This window comes from Vulpes lagopus, chromosome 5 (genome assembly GCF_018345385.1).
Source record: "Vulpes lagopus strain Blue_001 chromosome 5, ASM1834538v1, whole genome shotgun sequence".
Classification (NCBI taxonomy): Eukaryota; Metazoa; Chordata; class Mammalia; order Carnivora; family Canidae; genus Vulpes; species Vulpes lagopus.
The window spans coordinates 44,363,832-44,385,788 of NC_054828.1; positions in this window are offsets into that span (position 1 = coordinate 44,363,832).

Sequence of the window (21,957 nt, forward strand, 5' to 3'; positions counted from 1 at the left end):
TTGAGAAGAATGTGTATTCAGTTGAGTTTGGATGTAAAGTTCTGTAGATATCTGTGAAATCCATCTGGTCCAGTGTATCATTTAAAGCTCTCGTTTCTTTGGATATGTTGTGCTTAGAAGACCTATCTAGTATTGAAAGAGCTAGATTGAAGTCACCAAGTATAAGTGTATTATTATCAAAGTATTTCTTCAGTTTGGTTATTAATTGGTTTAAATATTTGGCAGCTCCCACATTCGGGGCATATATATTGAGGATTGTTAAGTCCTCTCGTTGGATAGATCCTTTGAGTAGGAGATAGTGTCCCTCTTCATCTCTCACTATAGTCTTCGGGGTAAATTTTAATTTATCTGATATAAGGATGGCTACCCCTGCTTTCTTTTGAGGACCATTTGAATGGTAAATGGTTCTCCAACCTTTTATTTTCAGGTTGTAGGTGTCCTTCTGTCTAAAATGAGTCTCTTGTAGACAGAAAATAGATGGGTCCTGCTTTTTTATCCAGTCTGAAACCCTGCGCCTTTTGATGGGGTCATTAAGCCCGTTCACGTTCAGAGTTACTATTGACAGATATGAGTTTAGTGTCATCATGATATCTATTCAGTCCTTTTTGTGGATTGTTCCACTGAACTTCTTCTTAAAGGGGAATTTTAAGAGTCCCCCTTAAAATTTCTTGCAGAGCTGGTTTGGAGGTTACATATTCTTTCAGTTCCTGCCTGTCTTGGAAGCTCTTTATCTCTCCTTCCATTTTGAATGAGAGCCTTGCTGGATAAAGTATTCTTGGTTGCATGTTCTTCTCATTTAGGACCCTGAATATATCCTGCCAGCCCTTTCTGGCCTGCCAGGTCTCTGTGGAGAGGTCTGCTGTTACCCTAATATTCCTCCCCATAAAAGTCAGGGACTTTTTTTCTCTTGCTGCTTTAAGGATCTTCTCCTTATCTTTGGAATTTGCAAGCTTCACTATTAAATGTTGAGGTGTTGAACGGTTTTTGTTGATTTTAGGGGGGATCTCTCTATTTCCTGGATCTGAATGCCTGTTTCCCTTCCCAGATTCGGAAAGTTTTCAGCTAGGATTTGTTCAAATACATATTCTGGCCCTCTGTGTTAAATTCAACAACTATTTGTTGACTGCTTTGCCATGAAGCCCACACTTACAAAGTCCAAATGCTTTATAATGGGCTATCAGACCTCTTAAGGTCTGGTTGCAATCTAACCTCCAGCCCTCCAGCCTTACTTTTACACAGTCTGTGGCCATGGGCCACTTTATCTCATGCTCTTCTAGGCTGTTGTACCTTCAGGCATGCTGTTCCTTCTGCCTAAGCTGATCTCCCTTATTCACCATCTAGTGATTCACCCTTCTAAGCATTCTGTGTTACCCTCTCACTGCTGTTTCCCCCCACTCTCACAGGAACTGTCCTACATCTGCCCCACAATACTTGGTGCATAACCAATGTAGCAAGGAGCTCTGGATTGAGCCCAGGCTGAGCCCATGACGGGGAATCAGGTATGTTTGGGGATATCTAGTGAACAGGTGGGGCAGGAGCATCTTGGGTTAGAATTTCTCCTAAAGGAAGACAGAATCAGGCCAAGCAGCCTTCATCATTGGGGCAGGAGTCAACAATCAAGGTAGGATGGATATGTCAACCCCAGCCCCTGATGGACTGGCGTCTGTACCTCAAGGAAAAGATGGAGTAAAACCTAAAAGCTCTATTTCCTCCTAAACCTCTGTAAGATGTTGGGAGACAATTGCCTTGGGTTCCTCTATCAATGTGCTGAGTGGTATCCACACCACAGGCTACAGTTGAAGCAGCTTCTGTGGCCAAAGAAGGCAGGGGTGAGGAGAATATCCATAGAGGGATAGCATCCAGCTACCAGAGGTCAGAGCCCACCTAGTGGAACCTAGTGGCCAATGCAGAACCAAAAGAAAGTGAGAAAATAATGAGTAGATATCCCATTAGATGACCCAACTTAGGTACAAGCACATAGGAGACAGTGGAGGTGCCTCAGGAACACCAGGAAGGGGGCTTTTCACAAAGCTGAGGTAAGAACAGAAAATGGTGACATATAAGATAAATGGGCTCAGCATTTATCAACTTATTTTGGCATGAAAGGGTGCCTATCTTCCACCCCGCCTCTTCTAGGCAGAAAAGTCACAGAGGTCAAGAATGGAGGGAGTCTGCCTAAGTCCTTCATATCCCCCCAAGAGAAACTTGCACATCTGACCCACACTGCCTAGTATTCAAGACAGGGAGAGAGGGACGAAGGGAAGGCTGGATGGATAGATAGATGGATGAATGAATGAATAAATGAATGAATGAATGGTTAGAGACACTGTTAAGGGCACTGAGCTTACCTCAGGAAAAGTGAATGCCATCAACACCAGCACAGAGATGGGAATGAGGAGAAAATACCAGTCTGATGCAAAGGTGAATACCAGGAAGTGGTGAGAAATTCAGAGAAGGAGGGTAGGGCCTGTTGATGGAGAGCCTTGAAAACGAGAAGCAAAGGGCTTTAGTCCTCTGCTGGAGTAACAGGACACTCCAAGGTATTCAGAGCCAAAGCTTCTATGTCCATATACCAACCAGTTTTGTGGTCAGTAGGAAAAAAAAATGCTAACTTTAGTCAAACACTTGGTCTTAGGTTCTCTGTAATGTTAAATGACCAGCTGAAAAATCTGTTCTTGACTAGTTAATTTACTTAGTTTTCAGATTTTCAGGTTTGGTTTGATGGAATATTTTGAGGACAAGGTACAAGTTTGTTTCTTGTTGATTTAGTTGTACAGATATCAGGTTAAGGCTGTTTTATAGACCAGAACACTGAAGATCAGAGAAATGAAAGGAGCTTTCAGTCAGGCTTGGCAACAAAGAGACTCCCGCATACCCTGGACCAAGAGTCTTCACAACTCTGCTCCCTTCATGTGCGCACTTGAGTGAGTAGCCTGTCTCCAGCTAGACTGTGTAGCTCACACCACCCCCTCTAACTGAATTACTCTGTTTCTAGCTTCACTCTTCACAAGCCCCCAGGTATTGAAGTCCTCAGTGAGACATTAATTAAGATTTCTCAGAATTACCACATTTCCTTAGAATCTGCTTTGAACTCCAAAAGATTCCTCTGCAATCTGCTTTATTCTGTTCCTTCTTTGGTTTGAGCAAAATCAGGTAGGGCTGAAGAAGAAAGAGCAGGTATGGGCAGGGGGTAGGAGAGGAAGACATTTTGTTTCATTTTGAGTTGAACAGCCCACTTAATCTCAGTTTCCCTTTCCTGGGAGGGAGCTGATTTAAAGATGCTTACTCGGAGATTTTACTTCTAAATTCCTTTAAATATCTTTGAAAATTGGGGGTGCCTGGGTGGGTCAGTCTGTTAAACACCTGCCTTCAGCTCAGGTCATGATCTCGGGGTCCTGGGATCAAGCTCTGAGTCAGGCTCCCTGCCCAGCAAAGAGTATCCTCCTTCTTCTCCCTCTCCCTCCCTCTCTCCTTGCTCACATGCTCGCTCTCTCTCTCTCTCTCTCTCTCAAATAAATAAAATCTTAAAAAAAAAAATAATCTCTGAAAATCAATTAAAATGGCAGAGAAAAAGGAAAGAAGGGATGGAAGGAAGAAAGAATAAAAGTCCCATAGTTTTAGGCCCTCTTTTTGCCTCTACGGAGATGGTTCCCAAATAATTCATGACCACTGAGAACATCTGCCCCACCTGTTACACACGCCCTTCAAATTGACTTAGAATTTATTACATTTTCAACTAATAAAATTCTCCTTATTCATAGAACATGCTCTCCAGGTAGAACACGCATGGCCTGATCTCCACTTTGAAACTTGCTCATTGTAGGTAGGTGTGCCATTATGAGCTGATTTTATTTTATAGATGATTTCCTTTTTCCAAAACAGATGTTCCCAATATCTTGTTTCCAAGACAAAGTGCCAAAGGCCCAGTCCTCAAAGACTGGGAGCCAGTGAGAACATGCACAGTGAAAAAGGTATATACACCTAAATGCAAATCCTGGACAGAATTTTTAAAGTACCTCAATTATTATGATAATGACTTGATAGTCATATTTCTAGAGCAGGAAAAATAAAGATTTTTAGGTACTTTTATGGTCATGTGTTATTATACTAGTGAGAAATGGCCTTTCTATCCAAGTATCTGTACCTGATTATAGTAATGACAATAATAATAATGTTATATTTTTATAGACCTCAAATTCTAAAGGCCCTTAAGCGCTTCATATCATCATCATTATTATTGCAACTCACAGTTAATTATACACAGACTGTCTGGGCATGCAAGTAAGAACTCTTGTCTATGATCTGACTCATTCATAATGGTAAGGTCAGTGGTTCAAATCCTGAGAAGGATGCTAGTAGGCAAAGGTGATTACTGCTTCACTAATGCTTCACATCAGCAGGAATGGAGCTAGTGGTCTCATAGGGAGGGTAATGTTGCAGTATCAATGTCGCTGCCATAGCTTGGGCCTAGAGATGAATCCTCAGTGGAACTGGCCTAAGCTGGTTGGTGTACATTTGGTTTGGACTCTGAGACTGTCCCAATTTCAAATACTTTTCTCTTTTGATAGCATATTAGCTTGGTAAGGCTACCATAACAAAACATCATAGATTTGGTGCTTTAATAACAGAAGTTTATTTCTTCATAGTTCTAAAAGCTAGATGTCCAAGACTAAGGTGTTGGCAGAGCTGGTTTCTTTTGAGGCCTTTTCTGTGTCTTTGCATGATCTATCTTCCCTCTATACATGTCTATGCCCTAATCTCCTCTTCTTATAAGGACACCAGCCCTATTAGATTACAGCCTACCCTAATGACCTCGTTCTAACTTAGTTCACCTCTTTAAAGACCCTATTTCCAAATGCAGTTACATTCTTAGGTACTAAGGGTTAGGACTTCAACATCTGAATCTCATGGGGGATACAATTCTGCCCTTAGCAGATAGTATCCCAACCCTGGGTAACTCCAGAAACTAACACTATTGTGAACCCCATCCCCCAAACACATCACCCTTTTACTCATAGCACTTATCACTATCTCAAACCACCTTGTTCATTTATTCATGTACTTTGCACAATCTGTCTCTGCCACTAGACTTTAAATTCCAAGGCAGAGAAAGCTTATTGGTGTTTATAGTTGTATCCCAGGGCTAAGGTTAGAACTTAGTGCATAGTAGGGTTCAAAATATGTTTGCAGGCTTTAAGGGGCAACAAGAAGAGAAATGATAAAAAAGTGGACACAGTCTACCTAAGGAAAGGTTAGCCAGCTGTTTTTCCAACAGTTTTCCAGAATGGCCTTTGTTCCCAACCAACCAACCAAGACCAAGTCATGAAGGATTAGAAACCAGGCTTTGTCAGCACCCGAAAGATAAATCAGAGGAGGACCCACATTACACCAAGTTTACCGGGCTAATATACTAAAAAGATGCCATTTTAGTAATTCACTCTGAGCAGTAACTGTCCCAAGGACTGGATACTTAAAGAACAATGTGACCAACACATCCTTCGCATATAGATAGGCCTATAAAGGAAGACAAACATGATCACAAGGTGATATAGTGTACATGGACTCCAAGAAGGCAGTCTGATTAAACTGAATATTTAATCACATCTAGCTAAATATTCTGATCTCCAGTAGGAATGGTGCTCCCAATAGCACTGGAAGACACATATTCCAGTGGCAAATGTTCCTGGTCAGTGCTTGTAGAAGCAATAGTAACATTTGCTTTAAGGATTTTCCTTTTTTAGGTTTCTGAGTGCTGGCCAATCCCCTTTTTCATTGATGCATTCTTGTTAATACATTCAGTCCCTCACAGTCAAGCCTTGGCCTAAGAACCAATCTGCCTGTTGGAGAAGAATTCCCACAACCTTGCCCTGATCTATGTCAAAAACTTAGCTCTCAAAGGGCAATCATTTCCTTCATTCCAATCCCTGGCAAAACCTGAAATACAAAACTATATGTAGTCATCATTTATTCATTCAAAAATATGTCCTGAGCACCTTCCATGTGACAGGTAATGGGGACAGTGATGGACAAGATGAAGATCTCTCTTCTCAAACTCCTTTCTTTCTGTTTGGGAAAAAAGACAATAAATGAGCAAACAAATAAGCAAGAAAGTATCAGGGAGTGATTCATGCCATGATGAAAATCAAAATAGGGTGATAAAAAAAATGACCTCCCTTTTCAACATAGGGGACAAAGAAGTTGAAAACAATGACAAAGAAAACAACGTGGACACGGATCTAGAGGTAGAAGATTCCCAGAAGAAGATGTAACAAATATAAAAGCCTCACAGCAAAGCACACTCAGGGGTAATAAGCTTTTTATTAAAAAAAAAAAAAGGCAAAAAAAACACAAGATTTTATTTATTTATTTGAGAGAGAGAGAAAGACAGTGAGCATGAGCCAGGGGAGGGGCCAAGGTAGAGGGAGAAGCAGACTCCCCACTGAGTGGAAAGCCCCATGTGGGGCTTGATCCCAGGACCCCCGGAATCATGACCTGAGCAAAAGGCAGACACTTAACTGACTGAGCCACCCGGGGGCCCCAGTAAAAACAAGCTTAAAGGAGCAGAATGCTGGGTGGGGGAACCACAGCAAAGTGTGCAGGGGAAGCAAGGCACATGAGGAGGCTGGGACAGAGAAGCCAGACTACTCTGGCCTGGTAGCAGGAATGCAGTGGGAAGCTGCTGGAGGATTTTGATGAGGGGAGATACATAATTTATGTTAGATGTTAGAAATATCAGTCTGGATACTGTATGGAGAATAGACAATAGGGGACAAGGACAGAAGCAGAGACCAGTTAGGTAGCCACTGTTGTAGTCTAGGAGAGAAATGATGATGGTACAGACCAGGTAGGAGCAGTGAAAATTAAGAGAAATGGACTGATTCAGTTCTGCTTGGGAGATAGAGCTAACAGGTCTGAGGTATCAATTAAACAAGGGGAGATGCAGAGTTGGTCACTGGAGGGAAGAGTCCAAAATTAAAGGGAGTATTTAAAATTAGAAAAATAAATTCTGGAGTCATCAGCATATATGTCATAATTAGAGCTGTCTGCCTGGATGGAAGAGACTACAAATTGAGAAGAAAACCCTAGTAAAGTCTGAACTTACCATTCAAGAAGGCAGAGCCAGCAAAGATTTCAGGAAGAAGTGGACAATAAATAGGTAGGAGAAGACCAAGGGAATGAGTGGTCATGGAAGCCAAGAGAAGAAAATGTTCAAAGTGAAGGCATGGTTAACTATCTGGAATTATTTATAAGAAATTTAGTAAGATTATGACAAAGATGCATTATTGAGATCAGTAGTAAACTTGAAAAGAGCAGTTTGGGTTTCATAATGAGGCTGGAACCTAACAGCGGTGGGTGCAGGAAAAAAAGGTACAGCAGGGATATATAAACAGTCATTATAGACAGATTTTTCTTGATTTGCTGGAGAAGAGAACAGAGAAATTGTAAGAAGTAGTAGCCTCAAGGGGCAGATAGGGTTTTAAGAGGTAAATTTCAAGAGTATGTTTCAGGCTGATAAGAACGATCCCATAAAGAGGGAGAAATCATGGTGCAGGTCTTGAGAAGGCCAAAGAGATGCGATATGAAGCACAGGGCATAGGATCAGCCTTTGTTAGGAGCAGGGATTCATGACCCAACAGGAGAGAAGATAGAGCACAGCTGAAGATGCAGGAAAGGAGGCAGAGCAGAGGAGATATGCATATGATTTATTCTATCTTCTCTGGGAATTATGAGACCAAATGCCACTGAAAAAGAGGTAGGAGGCAAAGGACATGGAGGAGGCTTGGGTTGAGAGTAACTAAATGGTTGTGCACTGCAAAAACTGCATCTATGATCTGGGCTCATGAATTTAGAAGGACCCCAGATAATACCAAATCCATCATCACTAGTGACTATGGTGGCCCAGGAGAAGGAAAGAGAACAATGAGCCGGTGTTGTCAGGGAGGGTTTCATGAAGAAGAGGGGGCACTGAATGAATAGGTGGGACTCAGATCCACACACCAGGCCCTCTGGGTTAGAAGAAGAGTAAGAACAAAGCACAGAAGTGGGATGGACAAAACAGACCAGTTGGGCTACAGGGAAGCGAGGGGAGGTAGAAATGAAAGGAAGATAAAGAAAGCACAGAGGGCCTTACAGCATAGTGGAAGGTTCTGAAGAAAGGATAAAGAGCACGGTTAAAGCAGGATTTCAGAAGATTATCATAACATTGGTATGTATTATATGCTGGAAGGAGCTTTCTGGTCAAAAGGAGTGGTCACCATAAGCTCAAGAGACCAGGATCGACTAATTAGGTTGGTACAAAGAGGATACATGTGCTTGTCCTTAAGATGACACCTTCAGCCATCCACCTCTTCTTTGAAGATTTTTCATGCCTGGCGGGGAACATGAGAAGCTGAGAATATTTTCCAAGATTTTGTTCATTTTAAGCTCTTAGATGAGTCAATTCTGATGCCCATTCTCCCTGAGGAAAACAGCCCATCCACTGAATGTTCATAGCCAAACAATGTGGCAACAGTGGTGGTAGCCACTGATAGGCTCAGGGCTTGAAATACACCAGCAGCGTGCAAAGCCTGCATATACACCTTAGTACACTCAGTCCTCAGAACAACCTTTTGAAGCAGATGCTTTTACTTTCCCCATTTACAAACAAGAAAACTGTCACAGGGCAGTTGAATAATTTGCCCAAAGTCACCACGCTAGCAAAGGGGAGGAGCCAGGTTCAGATCCAGGCTAAAGTCTGGGTAGTGGAACCACTGCCCACAAAGTCTTGACCAGACAGTAGACTTGTAAAGGGAAACAAGAGGCCCAAGCTCAGTGGGAAATGTGGCCCAAATTACTTGTGGCCAAACTGAAATGCCCAGCACGTGTATGGGGTGATGACAGCCTGTGGGCCTCTCCCAGGAGGCCAGGTGGAGAATTGTCAGCTGCAGAGACCCAAAGAGAAAAGCAGAGAGAAAAAGGAAGCATCAAACTTAGACCAATAAACAAACCTATTTCCTCATTATAAACCACCTTCTCCCCAGAATAATTCCACAGGAAAGCATCAAGTGCTACCCTGACACCCAGTTTTTGAGAAGAGATTATAATTGACTGATAAGGAATGGAAATTTAATAGGTAGCCCCTGGAGGCTAAAAGACTTAGTATTTTATTTCTTTGTTGTTCTCTGTGATTTTACTTATTTCTTCCATGTTTGGCTCCTGAGCCACCAATGGTTGAAGAAAGTGTGAGGATGTCAAGGACACACTGCAGAGCCTTCCCAGAATATGTAACTGATAAATGTACTTATGTACTTGTTACCACTCTGGAGCCAGCAGGCTTGAGAGTAGGTACATAAAGTCAGATCATTCCCAAACACGTTCAGAGACAGAGAAGATGGAATGGAAGAGTTTATTTTGTTTCTCCTAGTAGGTCAGTTTTAGAAACACAAAGTGCTCTGGGGTCGCTTCAAAAATAAAGAAAACAGAATGTATCCGACTGCTGCCCAGACTGGGGAAGCAAATCCCCAAATCGCACAGAACTAGGAAGGATTTGGTTTCATTAAAAGCAGCTACTGGCATTTGGCCCCTGAAGATGAAAGCAAAAGCCCCTTAAACAGGCTCAAACACGAGCTGAATTTCCGGACAAGTCCCTAGGGTGCCAGGATTGTTTCAAAGGAAGGAATGAATGTCCACATCTTCCTAGAGATTTGAAAAAGCAGGGCAGTTGCTAATACGTTTATCCCAACCTTATGGAAGAGAACAGGGGATGAAGAACCAACATGTCAGGTGCTGCAGAGACTCTATGATTTAATACTCATAACAACCATATACATGTTACTATTTCCGATTTACTGATGAGAACACTGAGGCCTTGATGAAGTTTAGTGTCATGCTTAAGTTTGCATAATAAAGAGCAGTCGCAGAAACCCAACAGAAGTTATTCTAATATCAAAGTTTATGTTCTTTCAACCACTTAACAGAAAAATTAGTGTTTCCAAGTCAGTGAGTCAGATTCTCACCAGGCCAACCTGTATGTTGTCACAGATCAGGCTCCTTAGCCTTTCATGTTGAGTCCACCAAAATTCACATTCTGCTCTAGCCTAGTCCCCACAGCCAATTACCAATTATGACCCAGGCTCAATGTCTGGTTGAGAATGCTCATTTTCTAATTTGGGTATTCATACCAGCCTTCCTCCAAAAAGATAGAGTTGGCTATGCAGGCTCTGTAAGACTTCATAGTTAACAAAAGAGGTCAAAAAAGAAGCTAAGAAAAGTACATGCTCTCATGATACATGCTCTTATGTCTGATAGGTCACAGATCCAAGGTTCTAGCCTTCTAGCACTGATGTAAAAAAGGGATGAAGGAAGGAAAGAAAGAAGGAAGGATGGAAGAAAGGAAATAAAGGAGGGAGGGAAGAAAAGAAGGAAAAGTACCTTATCAGATATACTAGGTCTACAACATTAAAAAGCAAAAACACCAAATAAAATAACACAATCTGCAATGTCTTTATAATAATAGACTAAAGAAACACTGCATGGAGCTATTTTTTTAATCAGCTCTTATCCTACAGAACATTTCAATAAAAGAAGTTCTACAGGGCATTGGGGCAATGCTGTCTCCAAAGCACACTTCTTGGCTCTCTGCTGAGAACAGTCAGTGTCTCAGTTTCAGAAGTCTCCAATCATACCCTTTTCCAGGGGACATCTCATTCTTGCTCTTGGTCACAAGACAATGTGCATGGACTTCTGCAAGCCTACCCCAAAAGAAAAACACTGGACTGCTGGAAATTAGCTATCAGCCCCATAGTTTCATGTCCACAGTGATTTTGAGAGTATACCTAAAGACCCAGAGTCACATCCAAGGAGGGGTGAAAGTACCTTCCTTCCCTTCAGGAGTAGCTCTGGTCCTAAAGTTTCACCTAAAACACTAGTGCCCACCAATACCTAGATTCTAGTTTAAAAGATTCTAGAAATGTGACTTTTTGTCTTAACATTCTTGTAAGAGCTCCTGAATCCCAAGGAGGAATCTAGTTTGTCAGAAGACTTTTCATCTAAGTTTTCAGACCCAGTTTACCTCACACACAACCTTCATGTCTTGCTCTGAAATTACACACTCTGCTCCCTCTCACTAAACCCTAGCTGGGACAGCAAGGGGACAAAGAGACACCCTTGCTGTCCCTCCCATGGCCTCAGCCTCAACCTCTCCACTGTGAGGGCCTAGGTCAGGAGGATGCCAGAGTACGGAGCACTGGCGACAAGGAGTGTCAGCACGCAAGACTCCTTGCACCTGTTGTCAGACAAGGCTTAACAGAACCCTCTCCTGCCTTGGTTCTCCTGTGAACTGTGCACTTCAAGAGGTGAATCCAAGTGCCTTTTCCAGCCAGGGTTTCTGAGTGTCTCCATGCTGAGAGATGAAGGACTTGACATTTGGCTGCCATGCTGTTGTGAGCACATCTGATTCTGCACAAGGAATGTGGAAATCAGAATGTACCTGTCACAGGTGTCAACCTCTGTCTGACGGGTACAGATCTGGTGAGTGGTCACAACTAGCAGATCCTCGTTGCAAATATCTTCCTTGTGACCTTTCATCTGCAGATGGGCAAGCACCAGCCTTTACATGCTAATGTGTCCCTTTATATTCCATTGGTTTCCTCCTAGCTCTATGGCTGTACGATGGGAATTCATGAGAGACAGAAATGGGGTGAAGTCTATTCTCACCAAGACCACATGAGGTATGCCTGGAAATGGCATTGACTTTCTTTCTCTGGCCAATAGGATACCAGTAGAAAGGTACAACTTATATAATAAACTAACCTGCTAATCCTTAATGTATTTAAGAATATATGATTCAGGGCACCTGCATGGTCCAGTTGGTTAACTGTATGCCTTTGGCTCAGGCCATGATCCCGGGGTCCTAGAACTGAGCCCTACATCAGGCTCCCTGCTAAGCAGGAAGCTTGCTTCTCCCTTTCCCTCTCCCCCTACCCCCAGCTCATGCTTTCTCTCTATCTCTCTCTCTGAAAGAAATAAATAAAATCTTAAATAAATAAATAAATATTTTCATAAAAAGAATATATGATTCAATACTGCTTAACATTCTAATTTATTTTATTATTTATGTAGGTGTCCCTGCCTTATTTGGCAAAGGATTACAAATAGCTATTACATTTTGTAGAGCATAGGCAATTCTCCTACTATATTAAGTATTCATAATACACACTGGACATAATCAACTGATTACTTTTTAGGGGGCACGATTTTTCATTAAGCATACCACCATCAGTAAAAAACAGTTGTTTAAGTGGCTGGCTACTAAATGGCATCATGTTCTTTCTTTGATGAATGGTGGCTAGAAATTTGTTAGTCGTATAGATGTTCAGAATTTTCTCAATGAGTTTGTGAGGACAGATTTCAATTATGATTGACTTTATTATAATCTTGGCTCATCAAAACAAACTATACTTACAACCATTAAAATTTTTACTTAAATTTCTAACCAAAAAATGATGCACATCTGAAACTTTCCAACCCAAACTTTCAGAGATGAACACAGAATCACAACCAATATCTGCTCACCTAAAGCAGAAACCACTGAAGCCACAAACTGAAAGAAATACTTAAATGGCAATTTTGACAAGCAGCCAGAGACCAAAAGTAAACTAGCAGGAGAGTGAGTCCTGGTGGGATCCCTATATTTTTGTGGGTTTTATCTCTAGGAACTACAGTAGGTTCTCACAGAAAAGAGCCAAGAAAGATCTCGTAGCTCTGGGAGAACCAAAGTGTAACCACTTGAAACACATCAAGAACATTCTCCATAACAAAGGCCTATTCTCTAGGGAAAAGACTTTGCCTTATCCCTAGAGAACTTTATTCCTTTTAGGGAAAAATTATAAAACACCAATTCTCTCTAGATTTCCTGCCTCACCTAAGTGGGGAAGGAACTAAGAAACATTTATAGAGGTAATAGCTCAGACACAGGTCCACTAAAAAACTAAGATTTTATCATAAAATTATAAAACACCTCTCCTTCCCCGCATCTTGCCACCACAACAAAAGAAATCCAGTATAATAGTGGATTAGTGCTGAGAGAGCTATAAGGTACAGACTCTATTTAAGGAGGAGTTCTTGGGATCCCTGGGTGGCGCAGCGGTTTGGCGCCCGCCTTTGGCCCAAGGCGCGATCCTGGAGACCCGGGATCGAATCCCACATCAGGCTCCCGGTGCATGGAGCCTGCTTCTCCGTCCGCCTGTGTCTCTGCCTCTCTCTCTCTCTCTGTGACTATCATAAATAAATAAAAAATTAAAAAAAAAAAAAAAAAAAAAAAGAGGAGTTCTTAAGGAAGCCCAAAGAAAATGAAAGAGACAAACACAAGGACACCAGAGGAATCTGAAGTTCCTGGCACCTAAAGCTATAGCATACATTAAACACAGCCCAACTCCAAGTGAGATTGACTTAAAATCTCACACTAGGCCTCTAGCCCAAGTTATTATTACCTAATACATTATGCCCAGCCTTCAATAGAAAATTATAAGATCCGCTTGGGATCCCTGGGTGGCGCAGCGGTTTGGCGCCTGCCTTTGGCCCGGGGCGCGATCCTGGAGACCCGGGGCGCGATCCTGGAGACCCGGGATTGAATCCCACGTCGGGCTCCCGGTGCATGGAGCCTGCTTCTCCCTCTGCCTGTCTCTGCCTCCCTCTCTCTCTCTCTCTCTCTGTGTGACTATCATGAATAAATAAATAAAATCTTTAAAAAAAAAAAAAAAAGAAAATTATAAGATCCGCTTAAAAAAAAGCAAGGGGAAAAAACAGTCTGAAGAGATAAAGCAAGAATCACAACCACACCTAGAAATGACACACACAAACGGAAAATACCAAAGAATCAAAAATACCTATGACTGGGTAGCTCAGTCAGTTGAGTGTCCAACTCTTGGTTTTGGCTCAGGTCATGATCTCAGGGTTCTGGGACTAAGCCCTGGATCAGGATCCACATTCAGCAGAGAGTCTGCTTGAAATTCTCTCTCTTTTTCTCCCTCTGCCTCCCCCCAATACCTTACACATGTGCTTTCCTTCTCTAAAATAAGTAAATAAATCCTAAAAAATATATATGATTTATATCTTAGGGGCTCTAATGGAAAAAGTAAACACATATAAGAACAGATGGATAAAGTAAACAAAGAGGCAGAATTTTTAAGAGGGAATAAAAAAATAAATGCTACAAATAAAGTAATGAACAAAAATAAAGAATATCTTTAATGGGCTAATCATAAGACTGGGAATGACTGAGAAAAGAATCAGTGAGCTTGAGGATATGTCAACAGAAACCCAAGACTGAAAGACAAAATAAATAAAGAATGATAAAAACAACATCCAAAACCTGTGGACAGTTTTAAGAAGCATAGCATATGCATACTCAAAATATCAGAAAGAGAAAAAATAGAATGAAACAAGAAACATCTAAAATAATATGAGTCAAGAAGCTGCCAGAATTAATAAACTACAGATCCAGAAACCTCAGCAAACACCAAATAGGATAAATGCCCAACAAACCCTACATCTAGATCAATCATATTCAAGTTGAAGGAAACCAAAAACAATGGGGAAAAATATTTTTTAAAAAGCCCTGCCTGGGCAGCCCGGGTGGCTCAGCGGTTTAGCGCCACCTTTAGCCCAGGGCCTGATCCTGGAGCCCCGGGATCGAGTCCCACGTCGAGTCCCACATTGGGCTCCCTGCATGGAGCCTGCTTCTCCCTCTGCCTGTGTTTCTACCTCTCTCTCTCTCTCTCTCTCTCTCTCTGTGTGTGTGTGTGTGTGTGTGTGTGTGTGTGTCTCATGAATAAATAAAATCTTTAAAAAATAAATAAAATAAAATAAAATAAATAAATAAAATAAAATAAAAAAATAAAAAGCCCTGCCTACAGAGAAACAAGGATAAAAGTTAAAAGAGTTATATCAGACTTCTCATTGTAAGTCATGTAAAAGAAAAAAAAATGGAGCGAAATGTTACAAGTGGTGAAAGAAAACCATCAACTGGAATTATATATCCAATTAAATTTTCCTTCAAAAGTGAAGAAGAGGGACACCTGGGCAGCTCAGTGGTTGAGCATCTATCTGCCTTTGGCTCCGGACATGGTACCGGAGTCCCAGGATCGAGTTCCACATCAGGCTCCTGCAGGAAGCCTGCTTCTCCTCTCCCTGCCTATGTCTCTGTCTCTCATGAATAAATAAAAAAAATTTTTTTAAAGTGAAAAAGAGGGCCATCTGGGTGGCTCAGTTAGTTAAACGTCTACCTTTGGCTCAAGTCATGATCCCAGTATCCTGGGATCCACCTCCATCAGGCTCCCTGTTCAGTGGGGAGTCTACTTCTACTTCTCCCCCTCCTCCTGGCTCATACTCTCACATGTGCACTCTCTTTCTTTCTCTTGCTCTCAAATGAATAAAAATTTTTTTAAGTGAAGGAGAAATAAGACTCTCAGACAAACCAAAACTTGAAGTATTCATTACGAGACCTGCCCTATAAGAAATGCTAAGAGAAATTCTTCAAGGAAAAGGAAAATCATATAGTCAGATCTATATAAGAGTATAAAAGAAAAAAAGAGTATAAAAGAAGGGCTAAATGAAAGTAAGACCTTTTTTATTTTTCTTATTCTTAATTGATCTAAAATATAACTGTTTGAGCTAATAATAGTAACAATGAATTGGGTGACTGCGGCATATGGACTAGTGAAATGATGACAGCAATGTCATAAGAGACAGGAGGGAAGAATTGGGAATATTCTGTTATGTAATATATGCACTACACATGAAGTGGTACAATATTATCTGAGGTTAATAGTTGTAAGTTGGTATTGTAAGCTCTAGGAAAAAAATTTTTAAATATAATTGATAAGAGAATGAAATGACTCGTATGTGTATAATCAAAACAAAAAAAAGCAGAAAAAGAGAGGGAAGAAAAACAATAAACATGTGCAACAAACAGAAGTCAGTCCAACTCTATCAATAATTACTTTAAATGTGAATATTCATTTAAGTATACCGATTAAAAAACAGAGATTGTCAAAGATATTTTTAAAAAATCACGTAACTGTAGGTTGTCTACAACAAAACCCACTTGTAACATAAAGACTCAGGCAGGTTAAAAGTAAACACTAATTTTAAAAAAAATAGAAAGCTGAAAAGGGAAAGTATATTCATTTCAAACAAAGCAGACCTCAGAACAAGGTAAATTACCAGGAATTAAAAGGATATTACATAGTGATAATGGAGTTAATTCTCTAAGAAGATATAACAATCCTTAGTATGTATGCACCTACAACAGACTGTCAAAATACATGAAGCAAAAACTGATAGAATCACAAGGAGGAAAAGATAAACCCACTATTATAGTTGGAGACTTCAACACCTCTTTTTCACTTGATAGATTAAGCAACCAGAAAATAAGGAGAGAGTTGACCTGAATAGCACTACAATCAACTTGAACTAATTGACATTCACAGAATATTTGACTCCAAAACATCAGAATACACATTCTTCTCAAGCTCACATGGAACATTCACCAAGACAGGCCACTTACTGGACCATAAAACATACCTTCACAAATCTGACAAAACAGAAATCATATAAAATATGTTCTCAGACTACAATAGAGTTAAACTGGAAATCCAAGAAGAAAGCTAGAAAATCCACAAATACTGGGAATTTAAACAACTCACTTCTAAATAACACATGAGTCAAAGAGGAAGTGTCAAGATAAATTAAAACATTTTTGGATCCAAATAAAATGAAAATACAACTTACCAAAATTTGTAGGTTACAGCAAAAGCAGTGCTTCCAGGCCAATTTATAGCACAAGATGCACATATTAGAAAAGAATATCAATCTAAAATCAACCATCTTTAAGCTTTCACCTTAAGAAACTGCAGAATGAAGAACAATTTAAGCTTAAAGCAATCAGAGAAGAGAAACAAGGAAAATTAGAGCAGAAATCATTGAATCTGAAAACAAACAAAAAAACAATAGAGAAAATCAATGAAACCAAAAGCTGGTTCTTTAAAAAGACTAATAAAATTAATAAACCTATAGCTTAGGTAAAATAAGAAAACAGGAGGGATCCCTGGGTGGTGCAGCGGTTTAGCGCCTACCTTTGGCTCAGGGCGCGATCCTGGAGACCCGGGATCAAATCCCATGTCAGGCTCCCAGTGCATGGAGCCTGCTTCTCCCTCTGCCTATGTCTCTGCCTCTCTCTCTCTCTCTCTCTCTCTCTCTCTTCTCTCTCTCTCTCTCTCTCTCTGTGTGTGTGTGTGTGACTATCGTAAATAAATAAAAATTTAAAAAAGAAAACAGGAGACGACACAAAACACCAACAACAGAAATAAAAAAGGGGTTATTACTACTAATTCCAGGGCATTAAAAGGATAATAAAGGCTCACTACGAATAATTCTATGCCAACAAATTTGATAACCTAGATAAACAGAACAATCCTTGAAAGATCTAAGCTAAAAAATCCACACGTGGAAAAATTGATAATTGGGATAGCTCAATGTTTACTGAACAAATTATTAATATCTTCCAAAAAGAAAGCAGTATGCCCTGATGGTTTCACTGGTGAATTTCACCAAACATCTAAAGAAAAAAATTATACCAATTTTCCACAATCTTCAAAAGAAAACAGAAGCAAAGGGAAGACTTCCTAACTCATTCTGCAAAGTCAGCATTACCCTAATACCAAAACCAGATAAAGACATTACAAGAAGGAAAATTACAGGTCAATATCTCTCATGAATCTCCATGCAAAAATTCTCAACAAAATATTAGCAAATATTCAACAATGTATAAAGATAATACACCACAACCAAGTGGGTTTTATTCCAGGTATGCAAGGCTGGTTCAACATTCAACAATCAATCAATATAATCCTCCATGTCAAGAGACTGTAAAAGAAAACATACAATCTTATCAATAGATGTAGGAAAAGCATTTGATAAATCCAACAATGAAAGCTCTTAGCAAACTAGGAATAAAGGGGGACTGCCTCAACTTGATAAAGAACATCTACAAAAAAACCTACAGCTGACATCAGACTCAGTGGTGAGAAAGTAAATGCTTTCCCACTAAGATCATAAACAAGCAAGGATGTCCACTCTCATCACTCCGTTCAACGTGGTACTGGAAGTCCTAGCTAGTACAATAAGACAAGGGAAAGAAATAAAAGGTACAGATTTAGAAGGAAGAAATTAAACTACCTCTGCTTGCTGGTGACATGATTGCCAGTGAAGAAAATCCTTTAAAAGGTAAAAATAAATCCCTACAACTAATAAATGATTATAGCAAGGTTGTTATACAAGCAATACTAAATAAACTGGAAAAACTCAGTTGCTTTTCTATATAACAGCAATAAACAACTAGGATATGAAATTTAAAAACAAAACATTTACAATAGCATCAAAAGTATGAAATACTTATGCACAAATCAAATATATACAAATTTTATATTCAGAAAACTACAAAATTCTGATAAAAGAAATCAAAGGAAATTTAAGTTAATGGACAGATATTCTGTGTGCATAGATTAGAATGTCAATTCTTCCCAACTTGATCAATAAATAGATTCAACACAATCCAAATCAGAACCAGAGAAACCTATTTGGTAGCTATTGACAAACTGAATCTAATGTTTATGTAAAAAGCCAAAAGACTCGGAAGACCCAACATAATGCTGAATAACTACAAATTAAAAGATTCACTACCAAGCTATAGTAATGAAGACATTGTGATATTTGCAAAAGAACAGATACATGGATCAAGAGAACACAACAAAGAGCCCAGAAATTGACCCAAACAAATCTAGTTAACTGATCATTGAGAAAGGAGCAAAAGTAATTCAGTGAAGAAAATATAGTCTTTTCAACAAATGGCACTTGGACAGTTGGATGTCCATATACAAAAGGAAGAAAATAAAAATAATCCAGGGATCCCTGGGTGGCGCAGCGGTTTGGTGCCTGCCTTTGGCCCAGGGCGCGATCCTGGAGACCCGGGATGGAATCCCACGTCGGGCTCCCGGTGCATAGAGCCTGCTTCTCCCTCTGCCTGTGTCTCTGCCTCTCTCTCTCTCTGTGTGTGTGACTATCATAAATAAATAAAAATTTTAAAAAAAAGATTTTATATAAATAAATAATAAATAAATAAAAAATAAAAATAATCCAGACACAGACCTAATACCTTTCACAAAAATCAATTCAAAATGTATCATACACTTTAAAATAAAACTCAAAACTATAAAGCTTCTAGAAGAAAACATAAGAGAAAATCTAGGTGATCTTAGGTTTGGTAATGAATTTTTACACAGAATATCAAAAGCACAGTCTGTGAATGAAAATTTGGACTTTATTAAAATTTAAAATTTCTGCTCTGTGAAAGACATCAGTAAGGGAATCAATACACAAGCCACAGACTGGGAGAAAACATTTACAAAACACATATCTGATAAAGGAATGGTATCCAAAATGTAGAAACCTCTTAAAACTCAACAAGAAAAAAATATATAATTTTACATGCACATAGGATCTGAACAGATACCTCACCGAAGACATACAGATGGTAAATAAGCGTATGAAAAGATGCTCAACATCATATATCATTAAGGATTACACATTAAAACAACAACAAGATACCACTAAACACCTATCAAAATGACTACAGTCAAAAAACAGACAATGCCATTGCCAGCAAGGACACAGAACAACAGGAACTCTCATTCATTATTGATGAGAACGCAAAATGGTACAGTCACTTTGGGAGATAGTTTGGCAGTTTCTACAAAGCTAAACACAGTCTTACCATACAATCCAGCAATCATGTTCCCAGATATTTTCCAAACTGATTTGAAAACTTCGGTCCACACCAAAACCTGTACCCAAATGTTTATAACAGCTGTATTCATTCATTATCCCCCAAAACTGGAAGCAACCAAATCGTCCTCAACAGGCGAATAAATAAATTATGGCACACTATGGGTATACAATGGAATATTACTCAGCAATAAAAAGAAATGAACACCAAATCACAAAAAGACATGAATGACACCTGAATGCATATTGCTAAGTGTAAGAAGCCAGTCTGAAAAAGTTACATACTATAATGACTCCAATTATATGACATCCCGGAAAAGGCAAACCTATAGGGATGGTAAGATGATCAGCAGTTGCCAGGAGCTCAGAGGAAGAGCACAGGGCTAAAGAGGTGAAGCAGAGAACATACATTTTAGGCCTGTGAATCGCTCTAAGCGATATTGTCATAGTGGATACATGCAATTATGCATTTGTCAATAAACACTTCCAGTACAAAGGATAAAACTTAATGCATGTAAAAGTTTAAATATCATTTAGGAAGTCAGGTGATCACAAAGATGGAACAGACACTATGACAAAAGAACCTAACTGTATTATAAATGCATGAAACAGTATCACTAAAGGAGGCCAAAGTAAAGGTGCTGACCCCAGGCAACTTTGGAAATGAGTGGAGTTTCTAACACTACAGGCACAAAGGAACTGTCCTCAAGTTGATAAGGTTGTGCTCCACAAGGATACAGGTTAGAATTCCAGTACGACTCTACATGTATACTGGAAGTGAACAATTAAGTAGACAGTGAACGATGGGAATCGGGTTTCTCACTGCCAGAGTGGTAGTTAAATATAAGCCAAAGAAGACTAAAAGGATTCATGTGGTAATGCATTATAGTTGCAGACATCATTAGGAACTTATATTTTATTTGATAAAGATGTTTACATTCAGAAACATAGAAATTCATACATAGGTAGATTAGTATACACACATCTATTTCCTTGTACTGCAAGCCCAGAGAGCCAAGAATCAACAGTGGCACAGTAGCAACAAGCACACCTACCACTCAGATCTTGATTCCCAATACCATTCTCCAAAACAGCGGTCAATTCTATGAATGGGGCAGGAAATATATAGGATGAACCTGGAACATCTTGTAGTGTTAAAAAAGTAAGGAAGTGCTTAGAAGAAAAGAAACGTGAAATGCCACAGGTGTATCAAAGAAACATAGGAGCTAAAAAATAAATAAATAAATAAATAAATAAATAAAAAAAAACAAAAAAAAATAAAAAAAGAAACATAGGAGCTAACTGAAAGAGCTCCCAATGGCCCAAGCTGGAACAATCTGAGCAAAAAATAAATAAAATAGTCTTGTATTAAACAAAAAAGAAAAAAAATAGTCTTGTATTATATACTCAAGTATAGAATAAATGAGTACATAAAAATATAAACAAACTGGAGATAATATATAAATCTCTTATGCCAAAGGACTGCAAATAATTTATAGACACTAACCCCTCAGGCAGGTAGAGCATAGCTTCCCACTTCTTAAGTGTAGGATTCACATAGTGAGTTCCTTCCAAAAAGTGCAGTATGGAAAAGGGTGGAGAGTAACTTTTCAGTGGAGAAACCAGACAAATATTACTTCAACCAGGTGAACAGGATGATAAATGTTGACAGTATGTACCCTTGATATGATACGATGTGACAAAAATGTCAATTTACTTCTGTGGTGTTCTTCCTAGAAACCCACAGCCTGAATCTAATCGTGAGAAAAACATCAGAGAAATTCTTATTGAGGAGCATTCTCCAATAAACCTCACCAGTTCTCCTCAAAACTGTCAAGGTCATCCAAAACGAGAAAGGTCTGAGACCCTGCCAGACAAAAGGAGCCTCAGGAGACATGACAACTACATATATGGTGGCATCCTGGATGGGATCCTAGAACAATAAAAATTTTAAAGTTAAAAAAAAACCATTATTTTAAAAGTAAGAAAATATGAATAAAGAGACTTCCGTTAACAACAATGTATCAATACCGGCATATTGGTTCAACTATTACAACAAATGTACCATACTACATATAAGATGTGAATACCAAAAAAACTAGATGTGGGAGATAGAACTTTCTGTACCATCTTCTC